This window comes from Tachyglossus aculeatus, chromosome 2 (assembly GCF_015852505.1).
Source record: "Tachyglossus aculeatus isolate mTacAcu1 chromosome 2, mTacAcu1.pri, whole genome shotgun sequence".
Taxonomy (NCBI): Eukaryota; Metazoa; Chordata; class Mammalia; order Monotremata; family Tachyglossidae; genus Tachyglossus; species Tachyglossus aculeatus.
The window spans coordinates 103,060,763-103,087,762 of record NC_052067.1 but is presented as its reverse complement, the minus strand read 5'-3'; the positions used below and the strand labels follow the sequence as shown (position 1 = coordinate 103,087,762).

At 42.7% G+C, this 27,000-nt stretch overlaps 1 protein-coding gene across 3 annotated transcripts in view; it reads left to right on the top strand.

Moving 5' to 3' along the window:
- NCK2 (NCK adaptor protein 2) overlaps positions 1–27,000 on the top strand; it is a 308,554-nt gene that overhangs the window by 193,612 nt on the left and 87,942 nt on the right. For 2 of the 3 annotated variants that reach the window (XM_038742303.1, XM_038742299.1), the window contains exon 2: positions 20,404–20,607. The gene's annotated coding sequence lies outside the window, so the exon portion shown is untranslated. The remainder of the gene's footprint in view (positions 1–20,403; positions 20,608–27,000) is intronic. The other variant, XM_038742308.1, reaches the window with a different exon arrangement.

Genomic DNA, 27,000 nt, shown 5'->3' with positions numbered 1-27,000 from the left:
CATTATTCAGACCGTACACAGTCCCTGCCCCTCATGGGGCTCCCAGTCAAGTAGGAGAGAGACCAGGTATTGAATCCCCATTTTGCACTTAATGAAACTGAGGCACGGAGAATTTAAGTGACTTGCCCAAGGTCCCACAGGAGACAAGTGGCAGGGCCGGGATTAGAACCCAGATCCACTGGCTCCCGAGCCCATGTTCTTTCTACTATCAATCAATCGTATTGAGCGCTTACTGTGTGCAGAGTGCTTGGGAAGTACAAGTTGGCAACATATAGAGACAGTCCCTACCCAACAGTGGGCTCACAGTCTAAAAGGGGGAGACAGAGAACAAAACCAAGCATACTAATAAAATAAATAGAATAGATAAGCTCAAGTAAAATAAATAAATAAATAGAGTAATAAATATGTACAAACATATACATATATACAGGTGCTGTGGGGAAGGGAAGGAGGTAAGATGGGGGGATGGAGAGGGGAACGAGGGGGAGAAAAAAGAAGGGGCTCAGTCTGGGAAGGCCTCCTGGAGAAGGTGAGCTCTCAGTAGGGCCTTGAAGGGAGGAAAAGAGCTAGCTTGGTGGATGGGCAGAGGGAGGACATTCCAGGCCAGGGGGAGGACGTGGTCCGGGGGTCGATGGCGGGACAGGCGAGAACGAGGTACGGTGAGGAGATTAGCGGCAGAGGAGCGGAGGGTGCGGGCTGGGCTGTAGAAGAAGAGAAGGGAGGTGAAGTAGGAGGGGGTAAGGTGATGGACAGCCTTGAAGCTGAGGTGAGCAGTTTCTGCCTGATGCGCAGCTTGATTGGTAGCCACTGGAGATTTTTGAGGAGGGGAGTAACATGCCCAGAGCGTTTCTGGACAAAGACAATCCGGGCAGCAGCATGAAGTATGGATGGAAGTGGGGAGAGACACGAAGATGGGAGATCAGAGAGAAGGCTGATGCAGTAGTCCAGACGGGATAGGATGAGACCTTGAACGAGCAGGGTAGCGGTATGGATGGGGAGGAAAGGGCGGATCTTGGCAATGATGAGGAGCTGAGACCGGCAGGTTTTGGTGACAGCTTGGATGTGAGGGGTGAATGAGAGAGCAGAGTCGAGGATGACACCAAGGTTGCGGGCTTGTGAGACGGGAAGGATGGTAGTGCCGTCAACAGAGATGGGAAAGTCAGGGAGAGGGCAGGGTTTGGGAGGGAAGACAAGGAGTTCAGTCTTGGACATGTTGAGTTTTAGGTGGCGGGCAGACATCCAGATGGAGATGTCCTGAAGGCAGGAGGAGATGCGAGCCTGGAGAGAGGGGGAGAGAGCGGGGGCAGAGATGTAGATCTGGGTGTCATCAGCGTAGAGATGATAGTTGAAGCCATGGGAGCGAATGAGGTCGCCAAGGGAGTGCGGGTAGATCGAGAACAGAAGGGGACCAAGCACTGAACCTTGGGGAACCCCCACAGTAAGGGCATGGGAGGGGGAGGGGATGGGGGAGTTGTCGATGGTGGGACAGGCGACAACGAGGCACGGTGAGGAGATTAGCGGCAGAGGAGCGGAGGGTGCAGGCTGGGCTGTAGAAGGAGAGAAGGGAGGTTAGGTAGGAGGGGGCGAAGTGATGGACAGCCTTAAAGCCCAGGGTGAGGAGTTTCTGCCTGATGCGCAGATTGATTGGTAGCTACTGGAGATTTTGGGGGAGGGGAGTAACATGCCCAGAGCGTTTCTGGAGAAGGACAATCCGGGCAGCAGCAGGAAGTATGGATTGAAGTGGGGAGAGACACGAGGATGGGAGATCAGAGAGAAGGCTGATGCAGTAGTCCAGACAGGATAGGATGAGGGCTTGAACGAGCTGTCTTCTCCTGGGCAGTCAGCCAAGATCTGGTGGAGAAAGGCCAGCAGATGGTCATGCTTTCTCTGAGGAGGAGGAAAGTGGTGGCTGAGGTTTTTGTATATGCTTTTAAGGAGAGCAGTGTGGTTTAGTGGGAAGAGCATGGTCCTGTAAGTCAGAGGACCTGGGTTCTAATCCTGCCTCAGGTAATTATTGTGTAAATCACTTAACTTATCTGTGCCTCAGTTACGTTTTCCCATAACCTTCTGATCTCCCAGCCCCACAGAAATTATGTAAATATCTGTAATTTATTCATATCAGTGTCTATTTCCCTCCTTAGACTGTAAGCTCCTTGTGGGTAGGGGATGTATGTGTTATATTGTTATCATACTCTCCCAAGCACTTAGTACAGTGCCCTGCATAAAGTAAGTATTCAATAAATTTGATTGATTATCTGTAAAATGGGGATTAAATCCTTCTCTAGCCTAGGATCCCCATGTGGGACAGGGATAGTGTCCATCCTAATAAGCCTGTATCTACCTCAGTCTTTAGAACAGTCTTGACACATAGTAAACACTTAACAAATACCATTAAAAAAAACAAACAGAAGGGACATGGTTTGGTGAAGTAGGATGAAGACAATGAAAAGTTGTTTGGAAGTAGAAGAATTGAATGTGTGGAGCACTGATGAGGCTTACTTGTGTAAGCTTCTAGATTGTTGACTGTAAGCTTGCTGAGGACAGGAAATGTCTTTGCAAGCTCTGTTATATCGTAATCTCCCAAGCACTTTCCAGTGCTCAGCACATAGTAAACTCTCAATAAAAATGATCGATTGGGTGGAGGGAGAGGAGGGCAAGTAGTTTTGAAGGAGCCAATGTGGAAAACTTGAAGCTGACGCGTTTCTAATTGCCATTGGAGAGATCTTATAAGGCATATATTAGGATAGTACCTTTGCGATAGGAGAGGAACACCCACATCTTGAAACATTTGGCAAGTTATATTTAAAAATGGGGCTTATCCAAATGAAGGCAAGTTACTGAACCAACAGTGTGGTGTTCTACGACTTTGCCTAATGGACCAACCACAGTACCGATCAATTTTTTTTCTTGATTGTCTATGGATGTGATATCTTTTTTATCTTGATCTGCTGTCTCCCCCTTCTAGACTGTGAGCCCACTGTTGGGTAGGGACTGTCTGTATATGTTGCCAACTAGTACTTCCCAAGCACTTAGTACAGTGCTGTGCACACAGTAAGTGCTCACTAAATATGATTGATTGATTGATTGATCTTGGGTGAGACCTGCGTATATAGTCAGCAGATAAAACTTCTTTTGAGTTTTTGTCATGCAGTTTAAGGGATGCACTTACACGGTGTATTTAGTTTTAACCCAGTAATTTCACATTAATGGAAGTGTTGACAAAAAGTACACAAGATTTCGGGGTGGTTTATCAAATCAGATATATTCTGTGGAAATTTGAAGCTTTTTATATTCATATTTGGACTGTCTGTCTCGTGATACGTGAAATTGCTTTCTAGCACAGCACTTCACGCTTTTGTAATAAAGTATAAGTGAATGGACTGATATACTTCTTTGAAATTTACATCCAATGAGGATTATTTGAGAAACAAAAACTCCTCACTCTCGGCTTCAAGGCTTTCTATCACCTCACCCCCTCCTACCTCACCTCTCTTCTCTCCTTCTACAGCCGAGCCCGCACTCTGCACTCCACTGCCACTAACCTCCTCACTGTGCCTTGTTCTTTCCTGTCCCACCGTTGACTCCCAGTCCACGTCCTTCTCCTGGCCTGGAATACCCTCCCTCTGCACATCTGCCAAACTAGCTCTCTTCCTCCCTTCAAAGCCCTACTGAAAGCTCACCTCCTCCAGGGCGCCTTCCCAGACTTGAGCCCCCTTTTTCTTCTCCTCCTCCCTATCCCCCCCCGGCCCTACCTCCTTCCCCTCCCCACAGCACTTGTATATATTTGTACAGATTTATTACTCTATTTATTTTACTTGTACATATTTACTATTCTATTTTGTTAATGATGTGCATATAGCTATAATTTTATTTATTCTGACGGTTTTGACACCTGTCTACATGTTTTGCTTTGTTGTCTGTCTCCCCCTTCTAGACTGTGAGCCAGTTGTTGGGTAGGGACCGTCTCTGTATGTTGCCGACCTGTACTTTCCAAGCGCTTAGTACAGTGTTCTGCATACAGTAAGTGCTCAATAAATACGATTGAATGAGTGAATGAGAGACATGTTGGATAGGGTAATTAGTTTTACATTTTTGCCAGATGCCTACTGAAATACATTTTCCCCTCTGATTACTCAGATAAAAGGAATGCAGATTTCAATGTCCATGTTCTGGTTTCAGTTTTGGATTTGTTCGTACAGCTAACATGCCATTTAAGATTATTTCCACTCTAAACCCAGCAGGAGTCTCCTTTAGAATATTCAGACCGAAATGGCATAATTGAATTTGTGCCCTGCATTATATTTGAATGACTTTAGAAATGCAATTGATATGATTGTGTCCATAGGCAGTCTTCTATATGTTACAGAGAGTTTTTAGAAGTGGAAATTGATCTCTGTTCATTTTTTGTTCTGAGTCTAGTGCAGGAGTCTGCAATCTTTTTGTATCAAATGGCCAAGAAAATTAAAGCATTGAGCAGCAGGTTTGCAGAGATCCAGTCGTATAAAAAAACACACTGTAACTTAACTTGAAATGTAGCATATTCATTAATAATAATAATGATGACATTTATTAAGTGCTTATTATGTGCAAAGCACTGTTCTAAGCTCTGGGGAGGTTACAAAGTGATCAGGTTGTCCCATGGAGGTCTCACAGTCTTAATCCCCATTTTACAGATGAGGTAACTGAGGCCCAGAGAAGTTAAGTGACTTGTCCAAAGTCCTACAGCTGACAGTTGGCAGAGCCAGGATTCATTCATTCATTCAGTTGCATTTATGGAGTGCTTACTGTGTGCAGAGCACTGTACTAAGCGCTTGGGAAGTACAAGTTGGCAACATATAGAGAGGGTCCCTACCCAACAGCGGGCTCACAGTCTAGAAGGGGGAGACAGACAACAAAACAAAACATATTAACAAAATAAAATAAATAGAATAAATATGTACAAGTAAAATATAGAGTAATAAATATGTACAAACATATATACAGGTGCTGTGGGGAGGGGAAGGAGGTAAGGTGGGGGGATGGGGAGGGGGAGGAAGGGGAGAAGAAGGAGGGGGCTCAGTCTGGGAAGGACTAAACTTAAGATCCCACTGAGATTTGAACTCGGATCGCTGGATTCAGAGTCCAGAGTGCTAACCATTACACATGGTGCCATTTGAACCCATGACCTCTGACTCCAAAGCCCACCCTCTTTCCACTGAGCCACGCTACTTCTCGCAGGTGTGTAATGAAATAATGTCTGAGAAGGGGATATAGAGACACAGTGTGTCCTCATGGACAGAGCCAGGGCTTGGGGTCTGAGGACCTGGGTTCTAATCCCAGCTCTACCACTTTTTTACCCCTCTCAGGGTCTCACCGGGAGAGTTTCCAGTAGTCTACCAGTCTCGACTATGGCAGGGAGAGTCAAGCAGAGGCCTACCCATTCCATTCCTAGCTTGGCTAGAGAGTGGAAGGCAATCTGCTACAAGTCAAAACTCCCCTGTGCTGGGCAGCAGCAGCATGGGAAAGAGTCAGGGATGGAGACTCGAGTTTACTGCGCGGAAGGAGGCAATGGTGAACCACTTCTGTATTTTTACCAAGAAAACTCTATGTATACACTACCAGAGTGATTACAGATGGAAGGCGAACATTCTCAGAGAGATGTATCAATGCTGTCGCTATGTGTCGGAGACAACTTGACAGCATAAGACAGGACCGCTTGTCTGATGTGGGACCTTGATCAAAGCACCTAACTTATCTGGGCTTCAATTACATCATCTGTAAAATGGGGATTCAATATTAATTCCTGTTTTCCCTCCTACTTATCCTGTGAAACCCCTGTAGGACAGGGACTGCATCCGACTGGATTAACTTTTATGTACCCCAGCGTTTAGAACAATGCTTGTCACATAGTGTCATTAAGAAACATTATTATTTTCATTGTCATCATCCCCGGAGAAAGGGTGGGTAGAGAGAGAGGCAATGACTAGCTACTGGTCTCTCTTTCTCAAATTGAGGGTAGGGGTGGCTTTTGTAAAGCGCTTAGTACAGTGCTCTGCACACAGTAAGCTCTCAATAAATATGATTGAATGAATGAATGAAAGCCCCATGTTCAGACATTAATTATACTTGTTAAAAAGTGTTCTGTATTAGTCTTGATTCACGCTGTAGAGGTCATATCTTTGTGAGCCCTCAGCTGGAGGGGTAGAGGATGGAGGATTAATTAATTAAGGTACTTGTTAAGTGCTTACTGTGTTTCAAGCACTGTTCTAAATTCTGGGGTAGATACAAGTTATTTAAATTGGACACAGTCCATGTCCCACATGGGGCTCACATTGCTACAAAAACATTATGGACACATCTCCCTGATCCTCAAAAAACTCCAGTGGTTGCCCATCCACCTCCGTATCAAACAAAAAGCTCCTCTCCATTGGCTTTAAAGTACTCCATCACCTTGTCCCCTCCTACCTCACTTCACTTCTCTCCATCTACAACCCGGCCCACACACTTTGCTCCTCTAGTGCTAATCTTCTCACTGTACCTGTCTCTCCTGTGTCGCCGCCAACCCCTGTCCCATGTCCTGCCACGGGCCTGGAATGCCTTCCTTCCTCTAATCCGACAGACAACTACTCCCTCCCTCCTTCAAAGCCTTACTGAAGGCACATCTCTTCCAAGAGGGCTTCCCAGACTAAGCCCCACTTTTCCTCATCTTCCACTCCCTTTTGCATCGCACTGACTTGCTCCCTTTGCTCTTCTCCCAGCCCCACAGCACTTATGTTCATATGTCATTTTATTTATCCCCTCGCTCTTCCCCTCTCTCAGCCCTGAAGCACTAATGTACATATCTTTAATTTTATTTATTAGTATTGTTGCTTGTCTCCCCAACTCTAGACTGTGAGCTCATTATGGGTCGGGAATGTCACCGTTTATTATTATATTGTACTTTCCCAAACACTTAGTATAGTGCTCTGCACACAGTAAGTGCTCAATAAATATGATTGAATAAATTATCCTCAGTTTACAGATGAGGTAACTGAGGCACAGAGAACTGAAGTGATTTGCCCAAGGTCTAACACGGCAGAACTGGGATCAGAACCCGGGTCCTCCAACTCCCAGAGCTGTGTTCTTTCCACTAGGCCACACTGCTTCTCCTTATTCCCTGGACTACATCTCACCGATGGGTGGCAAAAAGTGGAACTACCATCTTGGCTCCCCCTTCATAGCTTTTCAACTCAAAGGAGAGAGACGGCCCAGCTACTTTTTGGCCAATCCATTGTAGAGGTAGAGCTGATGGCATTGTCGCCTTCACAGTGTCAAATCCATGACAGCAATGGCTGCCACAAAAGGGAAAATTGTGCTTGAGAGACACATCTGGTATTAAGAAAAGATGTAGCATGGTAAAGTGGATAGAGTATGGGCCTGGCAGTCGGAAGGTTGTGAGTTCTTAAACTGGGTCCCCCACTTGTCTGCTGTGTGACCTTGGGCAAGTCACTTCACTTTCCTGTGCCTCAGTTACCTCATCTGTAACATGGGGATTGTGAGCCCCATGTAGGACATGGACTGCATCCAACCTGATTAGCTTGTATCTGCCCCAGTGCTTAGTTCGGTGCTTGGCACATAGTAAACACCTAACGAATGTTACAAAGAAAAAAAAAGCCCTGGAGGGCAGAAAAAGCATTTTTAAAACACATCCTCCAGTGGTGCCATGCAGGTTTGGACTGCTGGGAGACCACTGCAACCGACAGACAAGTTTAGCGAGCAGACATCCGGAGAGGTGTTGCTCCTAGACCGTAAACTCATTTTCTAGATGGTAATTTCGCTCTCTAGACTGCAAGGTCTTTGTTGGCAGGGAATGTGTCTAACAACTCTGTTAGGGCGTACTCTCCCAAGCGCTTAGTCCAGTGCTCTGCACTCAGTAAACGCTCAGTAAATGCCATTGATTGATTGATTGATTGAAAAGGCTTCGTGACGATCAATAATAAACTGTGAGCCCGTTGTTGGGTAGGGACCGTCTCTATATGTTGCCAACTTGTACTTCCCAAGTGCTTAGTGCAGTACTCTGCACAAAGTAAGCGCTCAATAAATACGAATGAATGAATGAATGAATGAATGAAAGAAGAATAAGGAGGCAGGGTTGATAATGAAAACAGTGCAATAAGGATCCATCCTTAATTCCCGCCCTACCTCCTTCCCCTCCCTACAGCACCTGTATATATGTTTGTACAGATTTATTACTCTATTTATTTTACCTGTACATATTTACTATTCTATTTTGTTAATGATGTGCATTTAGCTTTAATTCTATTCGTTCTGACGACTTGACACCTGTCCACTGTGTTTTGTTTTGTTGTCTGTCTCCCCCTTTTAGACTGTGAGCCTGTTGTTGGGTAGGGACCGTCTCTATATGTTGCCAACTTGTACTTCCCAAGCACTTAGTACAGTGCTCTGCACACAGTAAGAGCTCAATAAATATGATTGAATGAATGAATGTAACCAAGGTGTGGGGGTGTCAGTACTGTACTGGTCTTTTCAGCCAATCGGTCACTCAGTCAGTGTTATTATTATTATTATTATTAATAATAATAATAATAATAATCATGATAATCGTATTTGTTAAGCACTTACTAAGTGCCAGGCACTGTACTAAGTGCTGGGGTGGATACAAGCAAATACAGTCGAACACAATCCATGTCCCATTTGGGGATTACAGTCTCAATCCCCATTTTACAGATGTGGTAACTGAGGCACAGAGAAGTAAAGTGACTTGCCCAATGTCACACAGCAGACAAGTGGTGGAGCCAGGATTAGAGTCCATGACCACCTGACTTGAGGTCTGTGCTCTGTCCACTATGCCGTGTTTCTTCCCATTTATTGAGTACTTACTGTGTGCAAAACATGGTACTAAGCACTTGGGAGAGTAACATATGACAGAAGCATCGTCTTTGGAAATGAAGGACAGTTCTATATAGGCCACTAGAGTTTTGCCCATTATATTTCTCTTTTTAAAACAACATTGAAAGAAAGCTGTTTGTTGCCATTATTGCCAGCTTTAAGATTATCTTTAATCTTAAATATTTTCAGACTACTTTCTGGTTTTGTTGATGACCAAAATGTGTCATGTGCACATGGGTGTTTCAGATCAGAGCATTCTTTACCGATTCTGTAGTTAAAAGCCCTTTGAAAAAATTCTAAGCATTGACGCTAGATATAGGGATGTTTTGAGTTCCAGCTGAGCAGTGTTCAATGAATGCTGACCAAACTCCCTGACAGGGAATTCATGCCAAAAGGAAGAAGCGGCTCTGTGTGTTTTTGCTTTTTCTATCTGCTCAGATCTATTTCCAGAAGGAAGTCACCTACCCAGCAGTCCCTTAGAAAACCATTCCGGCCTATGATAAATGGCTGAACACCTAGATGCTTGCTGTAAGAACTTAGAATTTATTTGTCCTTTCCTTTTCATAACTTGACTTAAATGATCCCCAGGAAGGGGCAGGTGAACAGGCTGTGGTAGGAGAGTGGGATTTCATTGTTGAGGTAAGCAATGATCAATCAGCGGTATATTGAGCACTTATTGTGTGCAGAACAGTCTACTGAGCGCTGAGTACAAAACAACAGAGTTGGTAGACAAGTTCCCTGCCCACAGTGAGCTAACAGTCTGGAGCGGGTCACTGATTAGTGGTGCTGAGATCCAGGTGAGTGGATGAGGTGGGACACAGCAGGAGAATCTCAGAGTTGAGGAGTGGGAGGTAACAGGCCTCGGAATTTATCCCAGATGTCCACATAAATATTCAAGCCTCTGAGGATCAGTGAAGTGGAGGAAAAGGGGAGAAGGAAGGTGAAGAAAATTGTCAAAAAAGCAAAGAAAATTGGAACTAGGGCCAGGGAAAGAGGCAGCTTAGAGGTCAAGGAGGATTAGGATGGAGAAGAGGCCGTTGGATTTGGGAAGAAGGAGAACATTGGTGACCTTTGAGAGGGTAGTTTCTGTGGAGTGAAAGGGACAGATGCCAGATTGGAGGGGGTCGAGGAGAGGAACTTGAGACCATGGGTGTAGACAGTTTGCTCCAGCAGTTTGGAGAGGAATGGTAGGAGGGAGATAGGGTGATAACTGGAAGGAGCCATGGGGTCAAAGGAGGAGTTTCCTTAGGATGGGGTGACATGGGTATGGGAAGCAGTGGGGAAGAAGCCATTGGAAAGCGAACAGTTAGGGAGGGAATAAAAGAGGGGGCCCTCATCTCCCCTCCTCCCTCTCACTTCTGTCTCATCTAAGCACTTGAATCTGTACCCTTTAACTTCCTGATGTTCACCCCACCCTCAGCCCCACAACATTTCTGTGCATATCTAAGACAAGTCGCTTAGCTTCTCTATACTTCAGCATCCTCATCCGTAAAATTCTGTTCTCTATCTTTCTTAGACTGTGAATCCCATAGGGCACAGGGACTGTGTCTGACCTGATTATCTTTTATCCACCCCAGCGCTTAGTAGAATACTTGGTAGATAGTAAGTGCCTAATGTGAGCATTATAATCAATATTACATTATTATTATGTGCATTATAACAATAATGACCAGCCCACCTCCTTTTCCCTACTTTTGTACCCCAGGTTGTCCTGGCCTACTTGACTCTGTATGGGGAAGTTATGTAGTGGCATTACGGAACAGGGAAGATTTAAGGAGGAAACACTAAATAATTTGACCACTTTTTTTTTGAGACTTGGGATACAATATTAAGACCCGCTTTTTCACCATATTTTTCTCCCACATTTAATCACATAAATGGTGTACGCAGAGCAGAGACTATTTCTGTTCAGTATCAACCTTTTACTAAAACATTTATGGTATACTAGCACTTCAGATTGGAAAAAAAAAATGTTTTAAATAAAGGTTTGATACGTTATTCATGAATCTGCCCAGGGAGGACACCTCTCTGTGATCAGTACCAGATTCAAGTTATTGCAGTTAGTTTCCCACATCAATTTAAAAAACTAAAGAGGCGCCAGTTGACAGGTAAATCTAGATAACAGAGGTCTCAAGGCTGTTGCTGTTCGATATATTGGATATAGTCTGTTTAGAAAGACTAATTATATTTTTGTGGTAATTCCAATTTAGCATCTCCTCACTCATGACTTTCTATAAAAGATATCCTTGTGTACCCAGCAGGATATAAGTAGAAGGTAGTTATTCCTCAGAATTTACTGTGAATATGCTTCTGTTTTGAATTAAGTTGGTAAAAAAATGTATAATCTGTGATTTAATATTTCCTCTGGCCCCTTTAATTCTGAAACGGGGGTGTGTATAAGGAGCTGGTGGAGTCAAGCTTTATCAGGCAATAAAGTACACTTATTCAGTATATTTTTGCCTGTTCTACGTTATCTAAATTCCAGTGACTGTGGCCTGGATTTGAGTATTTGACTTGTTGCTTTCCAGTGATGGTTTCCCTCAGGGAAGTGCTTTCCTGAGTTATCGAGAGAACATACCAAACCTAGCTTGAAGCATCAATCTTTAGCAGAGTTTTAGAGACTGCTATTAGCCTCCAACTAAACCTGTACAGTGTGTTTATCTCATTTAAAGGGAAAATAAATAGGAAGTACTCTGATTGTTAGATTATGAATTTCCATAAGATACTTTTAGCCAGGTTGCTGGTAAAATGGATGGGCAAATTGCAAGTCGCTCCTTCCCTCAGGAAAACCCCCCACTAAAAATGTGCTTTCATCCCTTGTTCCCCAGATTGCCACTGGTGACTGTTTGGATTTAGCTCCCATAGGCAATATAAGAGAAGCAGCATGGCTCAATGGAAAGAGCCCGGGCTTGGGAGTGAGAGGTCATGGGTTCTTATCCCACCTGTGCCGCTTGTCAGCTGTGTGACTTTGGGCAAGTCACTTAACTTCTCTGTGCCTCGGTAACCTCATCTGTAAAATGAGGATTAAGATTGTGAGTCCCACATGGGACTACCTGATCACCTTGTATCCTCCCCAGCGCTTAGAACAGTGCTTTGCACATAGTAAGTGCTTAACAAATGCTGTTATTATTATTATTTAATTGTGAGTTGTCTGCGACTATGGATTGAAATTTTTTTTTACACCTTAGCTTTTGTAGCCTTACAGTCTCGCTCTGCTGCAGACTGTACTAGTTATAAGTCTACAATTAGTATTGGATTTTTTTTACCCAGCACCAATACTCATTTGCTTTATTGCATTAAATCATTTGATTCTGCAGTGGAAAAAATACATGTTGTGTTCCTGCCTTAATAGCAGTGTATGGGTTGAATTTGATCCATTATAATAATTAGTCTAGTTTCTTAATCACTGAATGAAAGTTTTGAAGAAAATCAGCCAGAAACAAGCACTTAGAGAAGCAGCATGGGTCAGTGGAAAGAGCCCGGGCTTGGGAGTAAGAGGTCATGGGTTCTAATCCCGCCTCCTCCACTTGTCAGCTGTGTGACTTTGGGCAAGTCACTTCACTTCTCTGGGCCTCAGTGACCTCATCTGTAAAATGGGGATTAATACCGTGAGCTCCACGTGGGACACTTTTGATCACCTTGTATCTGCCCCAGTGCTAAGAACAATGCTTGGCACATAGTAAGCGCTTAACAAATACCATTATTATTATTTTCATTTAAAGCTACTACTAATAATATTGGTATTTGCTAAGCACCCAGTGTGTGCTAAGCAGTCAGTATGTGCCAAGCATTGTAACTAAGTGCTGGGATAGATTGAAGATAATCAGGTCCCACAAGAGGCTCACAGTCTGTATACCTAGTAGAAAGAGCACAGGCCTGGAAGTTAGAAGGACCTGGGTTCTAATCCTGACTGGGTCACTTGTTTGCTGTGTGACTTTGGGCAAACCACTTAAATTCTCTGTCCCTCAGTTACCTCATCTGTCAAATGGGGATTAAGATTGTGAGCCCCATGTGGGACTTGGACTGTGTCTAACCCAATAAGTTTGTAACTACACCACTGCTTAATACAGTGCCTGGCACGTAGTTAGCACTTAACAAGTAGCATTAAAAAAAAGTAGGTGGGAAGAATAGGTATCAAATCCCCATTTTGCAGATAAGGGAACTGATGCACAGAGAAGTTAAATGATTTACCCAAGGTCACCCAGCAGTCAGGCATGTAATATCATTTTTTAAAAAGTAGGTGGGAAGAACAGGTATTGAATCCCCTTTTTTCAGATGAGGGAACTGATGCACAGAGAAGTTAAGTGATTTGCCCAAGGTCACACAGCAGGCAAGTGCCAGAACCAGGATTAGAACCCAGGTCCTCTGACTCCAAAGCCTGTGCTGTTTCTACTAGGCTACGCTGTGGGACTGCAATAGCTGCTCTCTTTCAAATTTTGGAAACAGCTTTCAACTGTCTGGCAAACACTGGGCAAAGACTCATTTCAGCCATCAGATCCCTGTTGAAATGAAATGGCAAGGGCATTGGTTTCATTATCATTGTAGGCTTTAAAATCATAATTTACCACTTGCAAAATTATTGGTAATTAAGTATAGAACTTTTAACATGTCAGAGTAGTGTACAGTTTTCCTTTTCTTTCTTAACTGCAGTCTAAATGGACCTGAATCTGTGAGAGAGGCTGCGTGAATTGCTGCTCAGTTACCTCATCTGTAAAATGGGGATTAAGACTGTGAGCCCCACGTGGGACAACCTGATCACTTTGTATCCCCCCAAGCGCTTAGAACAGTGCTTTGCACATAGTAAGCGCTTAACAAATGCCAACATTATTATTATTATTATTATTATTAGGAGCTGAGCTGCATAAGGCTTTTGAATTTCCATGTCCTCTTCAGCTTTTGAATGTCACTTAGTTACTTGGGTTTTCCCTGAAAGTGTTCATTCAATCCTGATCACCTGGAGGGTGAGAGAACCAGAGAATTTTTCTAGTTTACTATAGAAGCAGGGTAACATTCTAATGTTCGTGTGTATTTAACTCCTCAGGAGAGGACACGGTACAAACTGCTTGGGAGCATAAAATACAGTAGGATTGGTAGACACTCTTACTGTAAGTAGTTGACTGTATCATTTTTTCCCCCGATCCATTATTTGTCAATAATATATGCAGGCCTGTCTTATAAGCTTTACAGAAGGTGGTATCTTGTCTATTTCTGGTATTGTGCTTTTAAACACAGTTTATTTTCAGATACACAGTGTTGAGTCACGTGTTGATGATGATTTTCCAAGAAAGTAGCTTGTGTGGTTTCTGTACACATTTTAATGGGAACAAAAGGTTCCTCATCACAGAGTCTGTGATATGGTTCAGTTTTTAGTTTTCTCATAATTTAGCTTTTCCCACAGGAAGTGATCTGATGAATTTTTTTTCTATAGTCAGAATTACAGGCAGCCTCATCCTACAATTGTTTTAATTACTACTGGGAAAAGATCAGAATTATCTTCCATAAGAGCATGTATAAAATCAATAAACACGTTATTCCCATGCTTATGTTTTATTAGAAGATGTATTAAAGAAATGTGACATCACCAAAGAGTGAATATATTTTTTAAAAATCAGCTTCCAGTCATATTCAAACACATATTTATTCTATCAGTATATCAGTAATTATTTACTTAATCCCCAAAGTGCACATTATTGTACAAGGTGCTTGAATAAACATAGACATGGTTCTTGCCCACAAGGAACATGCAATTTAATACCAAGACAAGTTAGAAAAATGTGTAGTCACCATGAATATGGACAGATAATTATAAAAATTAAGAATGTATTGTAGTGAGGGCTGGATTAGATGTAATTCTTCTGGGTTGAAGAATGGTTATTATTAATCAGGAAGAGCTTCCCGGAGGTGGTAATACAAAATAATAACAATTGTGGTATTTAAGTGCTTACTATATGCCAAGATAAAGGATAAACAGGTGTCACCCAGTCTCTGTCCCACATGGGCTCGCAGTCTAATGGGAGGGAGAACAGGTGCTAAATCCCCATTTTACAGAAGAGGAAACTGAGACCCAGAGAAGTTAAGTGACTTGCGGGGAGTCACACAGCAGGCAAGTGGCAAAGCTGGCCTTTGAGTCCTAGGCCCCTGCTCTTCCTTAGACCATGATGTTTCCCAAGGTAGGCTTTGAACAGCAATTAAAGGCAGGTAGGGATGAGAAAGAAGTGGTACAGATGTGTTTTGAGTGACCAAAGCAAAGGTTTGGATTTGAATATGTCTAGCAACTCTGTAGAATTGCACTCTCCCAAGCACTTAGCACATTTCTCTGCACACAGTAAGCACTCAGTGAATACCGTTGACTGATCAATCAATCAATCGTATTTATTGAGCGCTTACTGTGTGCAGAGCACTGTACTAAGCGCTTGGGAAGTACAAGTTGGCAACATATAGAGACAGTCCCTACCCAGCAGTGGGCTGATTGATTGAAAAGGCCAAGCGCAAGGACACACAGTTGACTGGAACAGAGTGGCAGGCCTAGCTATAGCAGGGGAGGCAGAAACAAGGACATGATCCCAGACTAAACCCCTTTTTTCCTCAGCTCTCCCCACCATTGCCATCACTCTCTCCCTTTGTTGTACCCCCCACCTGCCCCACAGCACTTGTGTACATATGTACATATCTATAATTCTATTTATGCATATTGATGCCATTGATGTCTGTCTCCCCCTTTCTAGACTGTAAGCCCGCTCTGGGCGGAATTGTCTCTCTTTATTGCTGAATTGTACTTTCCAAGCGCTTAGTACAGTGTCCTGCACACAGTAAGCTCTCAATAATAATAATGATAATGATGGTATTGTTAAGCATCTACTATTTACCAAGCACTGTCCTAAGCCCTGGGGTAGATACAAGATAATCAGATCGTCCCATGGGGACCACAGTCTTAATCTCCATTTTACAGGTGAGGTAACAGGCACAGAGAAGTTAAGTGATTTGCCCAAAGTCACACAGCAGAAAATTGGCGGAGCCGGGATTAGAACCCACGACCTCTGACTCCCAAGCCTGTGCTCTTTCCGCTAAACCATGCTGCTTCTCTATAAATACGACTGAATGAATGGATGATCCAGTAAAGACAAGACATGGTCAGAGTTGGCTTTTTTGATTCCCAGTGCATCTCTAAGGGTGGAAGTGGAAACATTATGTGTTCCTGGCAGTACTTCCCTTTCCATTCTTTCCTTTCTTTCACTTCTCCTCTTCTTGTTTCTCATCTTGTTGAGGATAAGCAGTATCCTGATTCATTATTTGTTACTTCATATCCTAATTCCCTCATTTGCAATATTTTCCCTCAGCCCGGAAAAGTGTCCACATGTTGTTTTATTTGTACACCCAGCTTGAATGAAATATGCTTATCAAGGGGCCCTTAAGTTGGTGCGAAGGGCTAGCGACACAGAGTAGCTCCAGGAAATTGCTTTACTACCAGAAGCAGAAGTCAGAGACTCAGTGTCACCCAGCAGTGAGAGAATGAGAAAAATTAGCCAGCATGTGCCGAAAAAAAATCTCATTTTGAAGAGAAATTGAGAGTGGACAGTGCAACAACCTAGACCATTTTCCTACTGTTGCTACCTTGGTTTTCTGACCCTTTCATTCATTCAGTCGTATTTATTGAGTGCTTACTGTGTGCAAAGCACTGTACTAAGCTCTTGGGATAATGTAGTAAAACAATAAATGGACATATTACTTGCTCATAATGAGCTTACAGTCTAGAGAGGGAGACAGACAATATGACTGACTAAAATAAATACAATTAAAGACCCAGATTTTTCTTCTGTAGTGGTGAAGAGGGTTGGGAAGCTATCATACCAGGCTCCAAAGTAATCAGATTTCAGAAAATCCTAAATAGCTCTCAATTTTAAATGGTCATTTTTGTGAGCTAAAACTTGCATAATTTTTCTGGAGCACAAAAATCCCTGTGATGAGTTCTGAATTTGCACCATATGAACTCTCAAAATGTCCTCTCGGGTTTGAAATGTAATAAAAGATCTCAATGAACTGTAAGCCCCGGTGGACCTTTCTAAAATATTACACATGTGTAGAAATAGAACACTTAAAGACGAGAGAACTGCCAATCAAGCATGGTCAAATTTAAATCCTCTTTGGCTTTGTGGTGGTTACCATGGAATGTTACTTAGATTGTGTTCCAGTGGAAGCTGTTTTCGTGGAACAGAGAAGTGCATACATTGCACATCAATAATAAATGTCATATGTACTCTCTCTCACACACATGTACAATCACAACAATATTATAGTCTTAGAAAATGTAAATTGGGGGGCTGAATTTTGGGAGCGACATCTTCTTATATAGAGGTCTTTGTATACTCCCATTCCAGCCTCCACTTTTCCCGCAGATTTTCTGCTGCCAATACAGGAAACTCCATCCTCTTGGGGTTGAAGAGAAAAAAACAGCCCTTTTGTCTGATTTGACCATCTCCTCCTTCTCACTCTCCCATCATCTGAGAGCCCTACTGAGAGCTCACCTCCTCCAGGAGGCCTTCCCAGACTGAGCCCCCTTCTTCCTCTCCCCCTCCTCCCCCTCCCCATCCCCCCCACCTTACCTCCTTCCCCTCCCCACAGCACCTGTATATATGTTTGTACGTATTTATTACTCTATTTTATTTGTACATATTTATTCTATTTATTTTATTTTGTTAATATGTTTTGTTTTGTTGTCTGTCTCCCCCTTCTAGACTGTGAGCCTGCTGTTGGGTAGCCGGTAGCTGTTAGGTAGTGTCTCTATATGTTGACAACTTGTACTTCCCAAGTGCTTAGTACAGTGCTCTGCACACAGTAAGCGCTTAATAAATATAATTGAATGAATAAATCATAATTGTACACATAACATTTACAGCCCAGCCTGGCTGTCATCTGACCAGAAGAGTACATGAATGGAAGTAGAAAGGCCTGGGGTAGAATCTGCCAGAGAAAACAAGTGACCATTGGAAAGTGTGCGAAGCAACTCATGGCTTAGTTGAAAGAGCATGGGACTGTTAGTCAGAGGACCTGGGTTCTAATGCCGACTCTGCCACGTGTCTGCTGTGTCTCTTTGGGCAAGTCACTTAACTTCTCTGCCTCAGTTGCCCTATCTGTAAAATGGCAATTAAATCCCACTTCCTCCTGCTCAGACTGTAAGTCCCATCTGGGGTAGGGACTGTGTTAAACCTGATTAACTTCTATCTACCCCAGTACTTAAAACAATGCTTGACACGTAGCAAGCACATAACTACTTTTATTCATTCATTCAATTGTATTTAATGAGCACTTACTCTGTGCAGAGCACTGTACTAAACGCTTGGGAGAGTACAATACAACAATAAACTGGCACGTTCCCTGCCCACAACAAGCTTACAGTCTAGATGGCAGGGGGTGGTGAAGTACTATCATTATTATCGTTATTAGTATTATTATTACCCAGCATGTCAGAAATTGGCCGAGGTGAGTTCTGGAAGCTTGCCATAGCATCTACTCCAGTGGCTGCCTGTCAACCTACGAATCAAGCAAAAACTCCTCACACTCAGTTTCAAGACTCTCCATCACCTTGACCCCTCCTACCTCACCTCCCTTCTCTCCTTCTCCAGCCCAGCCCGCACCCTCCACTCCTCCGCCGCTAATCTCCTCACCGTACCTCGTTCTCGCCTGTCCCGCCGTCGACCCCCGGCCCACATCATCCCCCTGGCCTGGAATGCCCTCCCTCTGCCCATCCGCCAAGCTAGCTCTCTTCCTCCCTTCAAAGCCCTACTGAAAGCTCACCTCCTCCAAGAGGCCTTTCCAGACTGAGCCCCCTTTTTCCTCTCCTCCTTCCCCTCCCCACAGCACTGGTATATATATTTGTACAGATTTATTACTCTATTTTACTTGTACATATTTATTATTCTATTTATTTTGTTAATGATGTGCATATAGCTTTAATTCCATTTGTTCTGACGACTTTGACACCTGTCTACACGTTTTGTTTTGTTGTCTGTCTCCCCCTTCTAGACTGTGAGCCCATGGTTGAGTAGGGACCGTCTCTATATGTTGCCAAATTGTACTTCCCAAGCACTTAGTACAGTGCTCTGCACACAGTAAGCGCTCAATAAATATGATTGAATGAATGAATGAATGAACATCGTAAGCTCATTGTGGGCAAGGAATGTGTCTGTTGTACTGTTATACTCTCCCAAGCGCTTAGTACAGTGCTCTGCACACATTGATCATGCAATAAATAATAATAATAATGGTATTTGTTAAGGGCTTACTGTGTGCCAAGCACTGTTCTAAACACTGGGGTAGATGCAAGGTATCATCAGGTTGTCCCACGTGGGGCTCACAGTCCTAATCCCCATTTACGGATGAGGTAACAGAGGCACAGAGGAGTGAAGTGGCTCTCCCAAGGTCACACAGCAGACAAGTGGCAGAGCTGGGATTAGAACTCATTACCTCTGACCCCCAAGCCCATGCTCTTTCCACTAAGCCATGCTGCTTCCCATACGATTGATTGGTTGATAGCCTGAAGGGGCTGACAGATGAAGAAAGGAAGCCACGGATGAGGACAACTAAATGATTCTGCCCAGCATCCACTGTAGCTGTCGGAAGAGCTCAGGGCAGCCAGGGGAGGGTGCATGGGTTTGGGGAAACGACAGCGGTACAGGGACCCTGGCCTGCTCGGATGGCCCCTACTCCTCTTGCAGTAGCCTTCCCTTTCCTACCCCTTCTCAGCTCCATTTCAGCAGCGGGCACATAGAAGCGTCAGGCCGGAGAGTACCAAGACAAACCAGAAGAGACTGAAAGTGAGGCTGCTTAATTGTCTGGGGACACCATGCCAATGGCATCCAAGAAAAACTCCTCACCACTGGCTTTAAAGCCCTCTACCACCTTGCCCCCTCTTACCTCACCTCGCTTTTCTCCTTCTACAACCTAGTCTGCACACTTCACCCCTTTAATGCCAACCTTTTCACTGTACCTCAGCCCATGTCCTGCCTCTGGCCTGGAATGTCCTCATATCTCACAGACAACGACTCTCCCCCGCTTCAAAGTCTTATTGAAGGCACATCTCCTCCAAGAAGCCTTCCCAGACTAAGCCCCTCCCTTTCTCCCACTCCCTTCTGTGTTGCTCCATCCCAGCCCCACAGTACTTATGTACTTATCTGTAATCTATATATTTATTAATCTGATCTGAAAATGGTAGGATCATAAAGGGAGGAAGAAAATAATGTTTGGTTTTTTTGTTGTTTCGGCTTGCTTTCTATACCTTAATAGTTCATTTTATTCCCCCTCCTAGGGTATGCTTCAGCAGAGTACCCCTCAGTTGGCATCCTGAATATACATAAATATCATGTTTGTTGATGATAATGAGTTTATTTGACAGTCCTGTTTTTAGTCAACTAAGTTGTTTGCTCGCTGATTGAGAAAGCTGTTTTTTTGATGTTAACAGATCCACGAAGAAGTAATTATAACAACAAGCTGTGACAGTTGAATCAGTTCTGACATATGGATCTCTCTTTATTTCTTTAGAGATTTCCACATGCTGCTTTTATGCAGTTTAATCTGAATTTCCCAGATGAGCCACCTCTACTAAATACTGTGCTGGAAGTAGAAATTGAAGAAAATCTCTGTGACTTGGTGAGAATTTATGACTTTCGAGAATTAACGCCCTCCAAAATTCTTACTGGAGATTTCTGCATTTCATCGATCAACTCTTGTAACTGTGAGCCAAAAGTGAGTTGTCTGATTTTTAACATACAGTGTTGCGTTGTGGGGTCAAATGATTAGCTGCTCTATGTCCCAATGCCAAAGGTAGATTTTTACTACTAGCCTGGCAAAGTGGCATTTTTTATCCAAATAGTTCAACTAATTAAAATATAGTTGTACAATCTTTCTAAATTCACAGGATCTAATTTAAAACTCAGTAATTGGTTTCATATTGCCCGATTAGTAGAGAAAATAAAAAATGATGGTCACTGCCCTGATACCTGCAAAGCTTTGTTGGTATCTATGGCCTTTAAAGCTCAATGGAACTCCTTTCATTCTATGGCAAAAAATAAAAAAAATTAAAAAACTGAATTAGCTATTCATGAGAAATGGAAATGCAAGTTATTTTATATTGCATTCTCCCTTTGTCCATCAAGATTGCTGCCTCAAAGTTTGTCTCTGAATAGAGTATGGCCCTTGGATTTTAGAGACTAGTCTCTAGACAGCAAGAGCGTTATGGGCAGGGAAGGCGACTGCTAATTCTGCTGTATTTTACCCTCCCAAGTGCTTAGTACAGTGCCCTGCACATAGTAAGTGCTCAGTAAATACCATTGATTGATTGCCTTCTCTGGAAAGTGAGTGCAATCCGTTTACCCCTAATTATATTTGAAATCAAAATTGCAGCCACAGGGGCCACCTGCCTGTACCCGGGGGGGGGGGGGGGGGGTGACACCCTCCCTTCCCCATCACCACATGTTCTAGATTATAAAAATACTTTTATTATTTAGATAGACCTTACCTGAGTTACTTAATATACTCACTTTTAGAACTGAGTGAAAAGTTTTTGTTTTTGAGCTCTAATTGTCTCAGGAGCAGTGCAACCTTTTAGGTATGCTGCAATTGAAATCATTTGAGTATGCTGTGTTATTTTTCAAAAGTGGTGCTGGCAGCACGTCTAGGTTTAAAAATGATAGGGACATAATCTTGAAAACGAACATTAACTTTGGAATACAATTAAAATACAGACGTATGTGTCTTGGTCACAGCGGTTCACGTTTCAGTGAAACTACACATGGAATATTTTTCCATGGCAGAATAATTTTACATTACTATTAAATAAAAGTTTTAGAAACTGTTTATCATTCATGGGGCATGTATAGAGTGTACTATTCAAGACTTGCCAGTTATCCTTCCCTAAAGAAGAGCCACAGACTTTGACTAGATTAAAAGTAAATACAGAATTTAAAATTGCAAGTTACTCAGTTTCTGAAGGAGACAGTTTTACCCAAAGGGTCTCTGTCTGGATTTAATAAATGTCCACAGCCATTGCATTTCTGAAGTATTTCTTAGCTATTCATATTCTTGTTTTGGAAATAATTCTAGGGAGGACTAGGGGGAGAATTGGATTTTTAAACATGAACATTTGTGTGTTTGTCTTCTGAAAACATTTTTATCTTCAAAGATAATATAATATAAAATTGTTCCCCTAAGTAAGTTTGTGGTCACCTTTACAAAATAGCTTTCAAAATATAAATTTAGGATACAGTCAGATTTTTGAACCTCAGCCCTTGTTTGCGTGAGTACATATTAGTGTTATTTTTCTGTGCTGTTTTCCATTCATTCATTCAGTCATATTTATTGACTGCTTATTGTGTGCAGAGCACTGTACTAAGCGCTTAGGAAGTACAAATCAGCAACATATAGAAATGGCCCCTACCCAACAAGGGGCTCACAGTTTAAAAAGGGGAGACAGACAACAAATCATGTAGACAGGTGTCAAAACCATCAGAATAAATAGAATTACAGCTGTATGCACATCATCAACAAAATAGAGTAGTAATTATGTACATGTATTGAAGAACTTAGTTTCCTTATTGTTTGCATTTCCACAACACAGTACAAAATATTTCATTAGAGTCGGGTTATTTTATATAGCACTGTTTGTCAGAGAGCATGAAAAAATTCAAGGAAACGGTATGTGGTGTAAATAGTCAATCATAAGTTCTATGTCCCATTGTGTAGTCATGCTGTAATGCCTACAGGGTTATAATTGTCTATATTTTAAAAAACAGGGATAATAAGCTGTTGACTTTAAAGTATCACGGCATAGGGTTGAAAACCTTTTCTTCCATTATTTTGGGGCACAAGTAATTATTTAGAGCCCTAGAAACTCAGCTCTTGATAAACAATATTGACTTATCCATGGACATTTAAACATGGACATATTTGAGGTTGATAGTATATTAAGAATGATGGACGTAAGCGGGGTCAGCTACAGAGAGTGTAGTGGATGATGGGTGTGGGAAGCAGTATGAGATTTTTGGGTGGGAGGAAAGATTATGAATTAGATGGCAAGAACTTTATAGGAAGAGTAAAGTAAATTAGACTTTTCTTTGACAAACAACACTTCAATTGTTAATGGGCATATCCGGACCATAACAGTTAATAACGTCATACAATTATAATACATTCACATTCTCCTCTGGAGACAGCAGCAGCTTTGTTTAATCAAGCATTATCCCTCTGAGGAGAGGAAAGAAATGTTATTCTTTACAAGCATTTATATAATACTCTCATTTACTAGGTGCATTGCAGTTGTAGTCATACTGACAAAAAACCAGAGAAGCAGCATGGCCTGGTGGTGAGAGCTCAAGCCTGAGAGTCTGAAGGACATTGGTTCTAACCCCGGCTCTGCCACTTGTCTGCTGTGTGACTTTGGGCAAGTCACTTAACTTCTCTGGGCTTCAGTTACCTCATCTGTAAAACAGGGATTAAGACTGTGGGCCCTGTGGGACGATCTGATTACATTGTATCTACCCCAGGGCTTTGAACAGTGCTTGGTAAATAGTGCTTAACAAAGACCATCATTATCATTATTATTATTATTATTATTAGTGAGTGCTTACTGTATGCAGAGCACTGTACTAAGTGCTTGGAAAGTACAATTCAGCAATAGAGACAATCCCCGCCCACAGCAGGCTTACAGTCTAGTAGAGGGGAGACAGACATCAAAACAAATAAGCAGGCATCAATAGCATCAATATACATAAATAGAATTACATATATATACACATCAAAACAAGTAAACAGACATTAATGTAAATAAATAGAATTATAGATATGTACATATATGCATAAATGCTGTGGGGAAGGGAGGGAGGGAGCAAAGGGAGTGAGTCGGGGCGATTGGTGGGGGGGAGCTGAGGAAAAGAGGGGTTTAGGCTGGGATCATGTCCTTGTTCCTGCCTCCCCTACTATAGCTAGGCCTGCCACTCTGTTCCAGTCAACTATGTGTCCTTGCACTTGGCATTTTCAATCAATCAATCAACAGTATTCATTGAGTGCTTATTGTGTCCATTCAGTCAGTCAGTCATATTTATTGACTGTTTACTGTGTGCAGAGCACTGTACTAAGCGCTTGGGAAAGTACAGTACTTTCCCATGTGGGACATGGACTGTGTTCAAAAGGATTAGCTTGTATCTAGTACTGTGTGCCAGGCTTAGTATAGTGTTTGACAGATAGTAATCACTTAACAGTCTTCTAGACTGTGAGCCCACTGTTGGGTAGGGACTGTCTCTATATGTTGCCAGCTTGTACTTCCCATGCGCTTAGTACAGTGCTCTGCACACAGTAAGCGCTCAATAAATACGATCGATTGATTAACGAATACCATTAAAAAAAAGCTGCGCACTAGTTAGTAAGTCACCATTTTACTGACTTCTGTTGCTAGATTCACTCTCCCCTTTCCCTCCTCAATGGAACAAAGGTATTATTGATTACTTACTATGTGCAGAGCACTGTACTCAGTGCTTGGGAGAGTACAATACAACGGAATTAGCAGGCCCTTTTCCCTGTCCATAGCAAATTTACAGCCTAGAGAGATGAGTTCCCTTTCTTGCCATCCCCCATCCCATCCCAGCTGAACCTACTTTAAAATCCCTCCCACTATGAATTTGAATAGCAAAAATATCCCATCTGAACCCAAGTAAATTTGCCCTGCCTTTGCTTCCTGAGCAACTTAATGCTTTTCTGGAACCGTCTTTGCCATTCTGCTCTCCCTGGCTGTTCTGAAGGCCCCAACCTCTCAGGTGCCATTCTTTTCTGTCCATGTCTTTGTATATTATGAATTAATTACTTAGTCATATTAATGTCTGTCTCCCCCTTAGACTCTAAGCTCATTATGGGCAGGGAATATGTATGCCAATTCTGTTGTACTCTCTCAAGCGCTTAGTACAGTGCTCTGTAGATAGTAAGTGTGCAATAAATACTATTGATTGATTGACTGATTTTCTCTTCCCCACTCCTGATTCCTCTTTCTCCATTGCTCTTCTTCCTCCTTTCCCCTTCTTTGACCTATCAGGTGACCCAGCCCATCCAGCAAGTCAATATTCAGAATATTCAGGGATGATGCAGAAAAGACTGGTGTGTTTGTGTGTGGGGGTGTGTGTGACAGAGGGAGAGAGAGAATAGGGGAGGAAGAGAGAGAGAATAGGGAAGAGAGAGAGAATAGGGGAGGGAGAGAGAATGGGAGAGAGTGAGAGAATAGGAGAGGAAGAGAGAGATGGAGCACAAAAGAGAGAGAATAGGAGAGCAGGAAGAGACTAGGAGAGGAAGAGAGTGAGAGGAGAGAATAGGAGAGAGGAAGAGAGGGAATGGGGAGAGGAAGAGAAATGAAAGTGGGTGTATGTATTATACACAAATTATATTAGTGTGAGAGCATGGCATTTTGAAAGCTGCTAATGGATTACCCCCAATAAGTGCCACTGGCACTAGGTCCAAGTGGAAGCCTCTCTAAATCCCCGATGAACAATCTATTAATGGTATTCATTGAGCACTTCCTGTGGGCAGAGCCCTGTACTTAGCTGTTGGGAAAGTACAATATGATAGAGTTGGTTGACATGATGTCTGCCCACAGCACTGTGATTTGTTAGGGAGCAGGAAGGCGTTGGAGGGGGACTGTGTTACAGTAAAATTCAGGGTGGAGGAAACAATATGGAGAGTCCCCCTTAGCCACTGTCTTAGTCCTGAGGATATAAATAATTTCCTATAATGGAGCCCTCTACTCTGACTGGTTCATTTACCTCTCTTCCCAAAGATTATTAGGAATACTGGAGTCGTTCAATTTACTGTTCTGCTGAAGCTAGCCTACTTTCAGCAAAACACCTTTATATTTAGGCCAGAACTAATGCATCGGATGCATGTCCTGGTGGTCTGCTCCCCTTGGCAAAAGATAATCAATGGCATTTATTGAGCACTTACTGTGTGCAGAGCATGATTCTTCATGGAGAGTACAGTGCAATAACATTGGTAGACACAATCCCTGCCCTCAAGGAGCTTACAGTCTAGATCTCTTGCCAAGGAGATCATCTCTGGAGGCCCAGGAGCATCACCAGACCCACTAGGAGAAAAATGTTATGTTAGTCAATAAATGGTATTTGTTCATTCATTCATTCAGTCGTATTTATTGAGCGCTTACTGTGTGCAGAGCACTGTACTAAGTGCTTGGGAAGTATAAGTCGGCAACATATAGAGACAGTCTCTACCCAACAATGGGCTCACATTGCATGCTTACTGTGTGCAGAGCACTGTATTAAGCTCTTGATAGATAAAATACAGAGGAATTAGTGGACACATTCCCTGTTAATGTGGATAGTTATCACTGAGAGACAGTCATCAGAGAAGCAGCGTGGCTCAGTGGAAAGAGCACAGGTTTGGGAGTCAGAGGTCATGGGTTCTAATCCTGGCTCTGCCACTTGTCAGCTGAGTGACTTTAGGCAAGTCACTTAACTTCTCTGAGCCTCAGTTACCTCATCTGTAAAATTGGGATTAAGATTGTCAGCCCCACGTGGGACAACCTGATCACTTTGTATCCCCCCCAGCATCTAGAACAGTACTTTGCACAAAGTAAGTGCTTAGCAAATGCCATCATTATTAAACCAAATCTTGAAACTATTTGTACCCTTTATTTTCTTCTTCCTTTCTCCTCCCCCATTTTGCTTCTGCCCTCTTGATTTTCCTAATGGAAAATATTATTTAAAGCCTTGGTGCTCTTGGGGTGGATGGCTTTCTCCTCTTTCCCCTCCAAAATATGGTAAAAGTGTCACTAAAAAAGCTTTATTCCAGGAAGTAAACAAGGTCACTCCCAGAGCATTGCTTTTTAAGGTCAAATAGAAGGAGGTAGTTAAGGAAGGAAATCTGATGTGTACTTTTGTTTATTTAATGCCATGATGTGTCTTCAGCTTTGTCAACTATAGTCCTAGTGACATTTTGTTCTTTCAGAACAGAAATTCTACCTCCCTTTCTAGTGAAAGACCAAAGGACAGCTTATTTGATTAAGTACTTGTCTCTTAAGTGTTTAATTTCTTTTGAACAAGAGTAGAGGCCTGGGTTAGCTATTAAGCTTGTGTATTTAATAAGAAT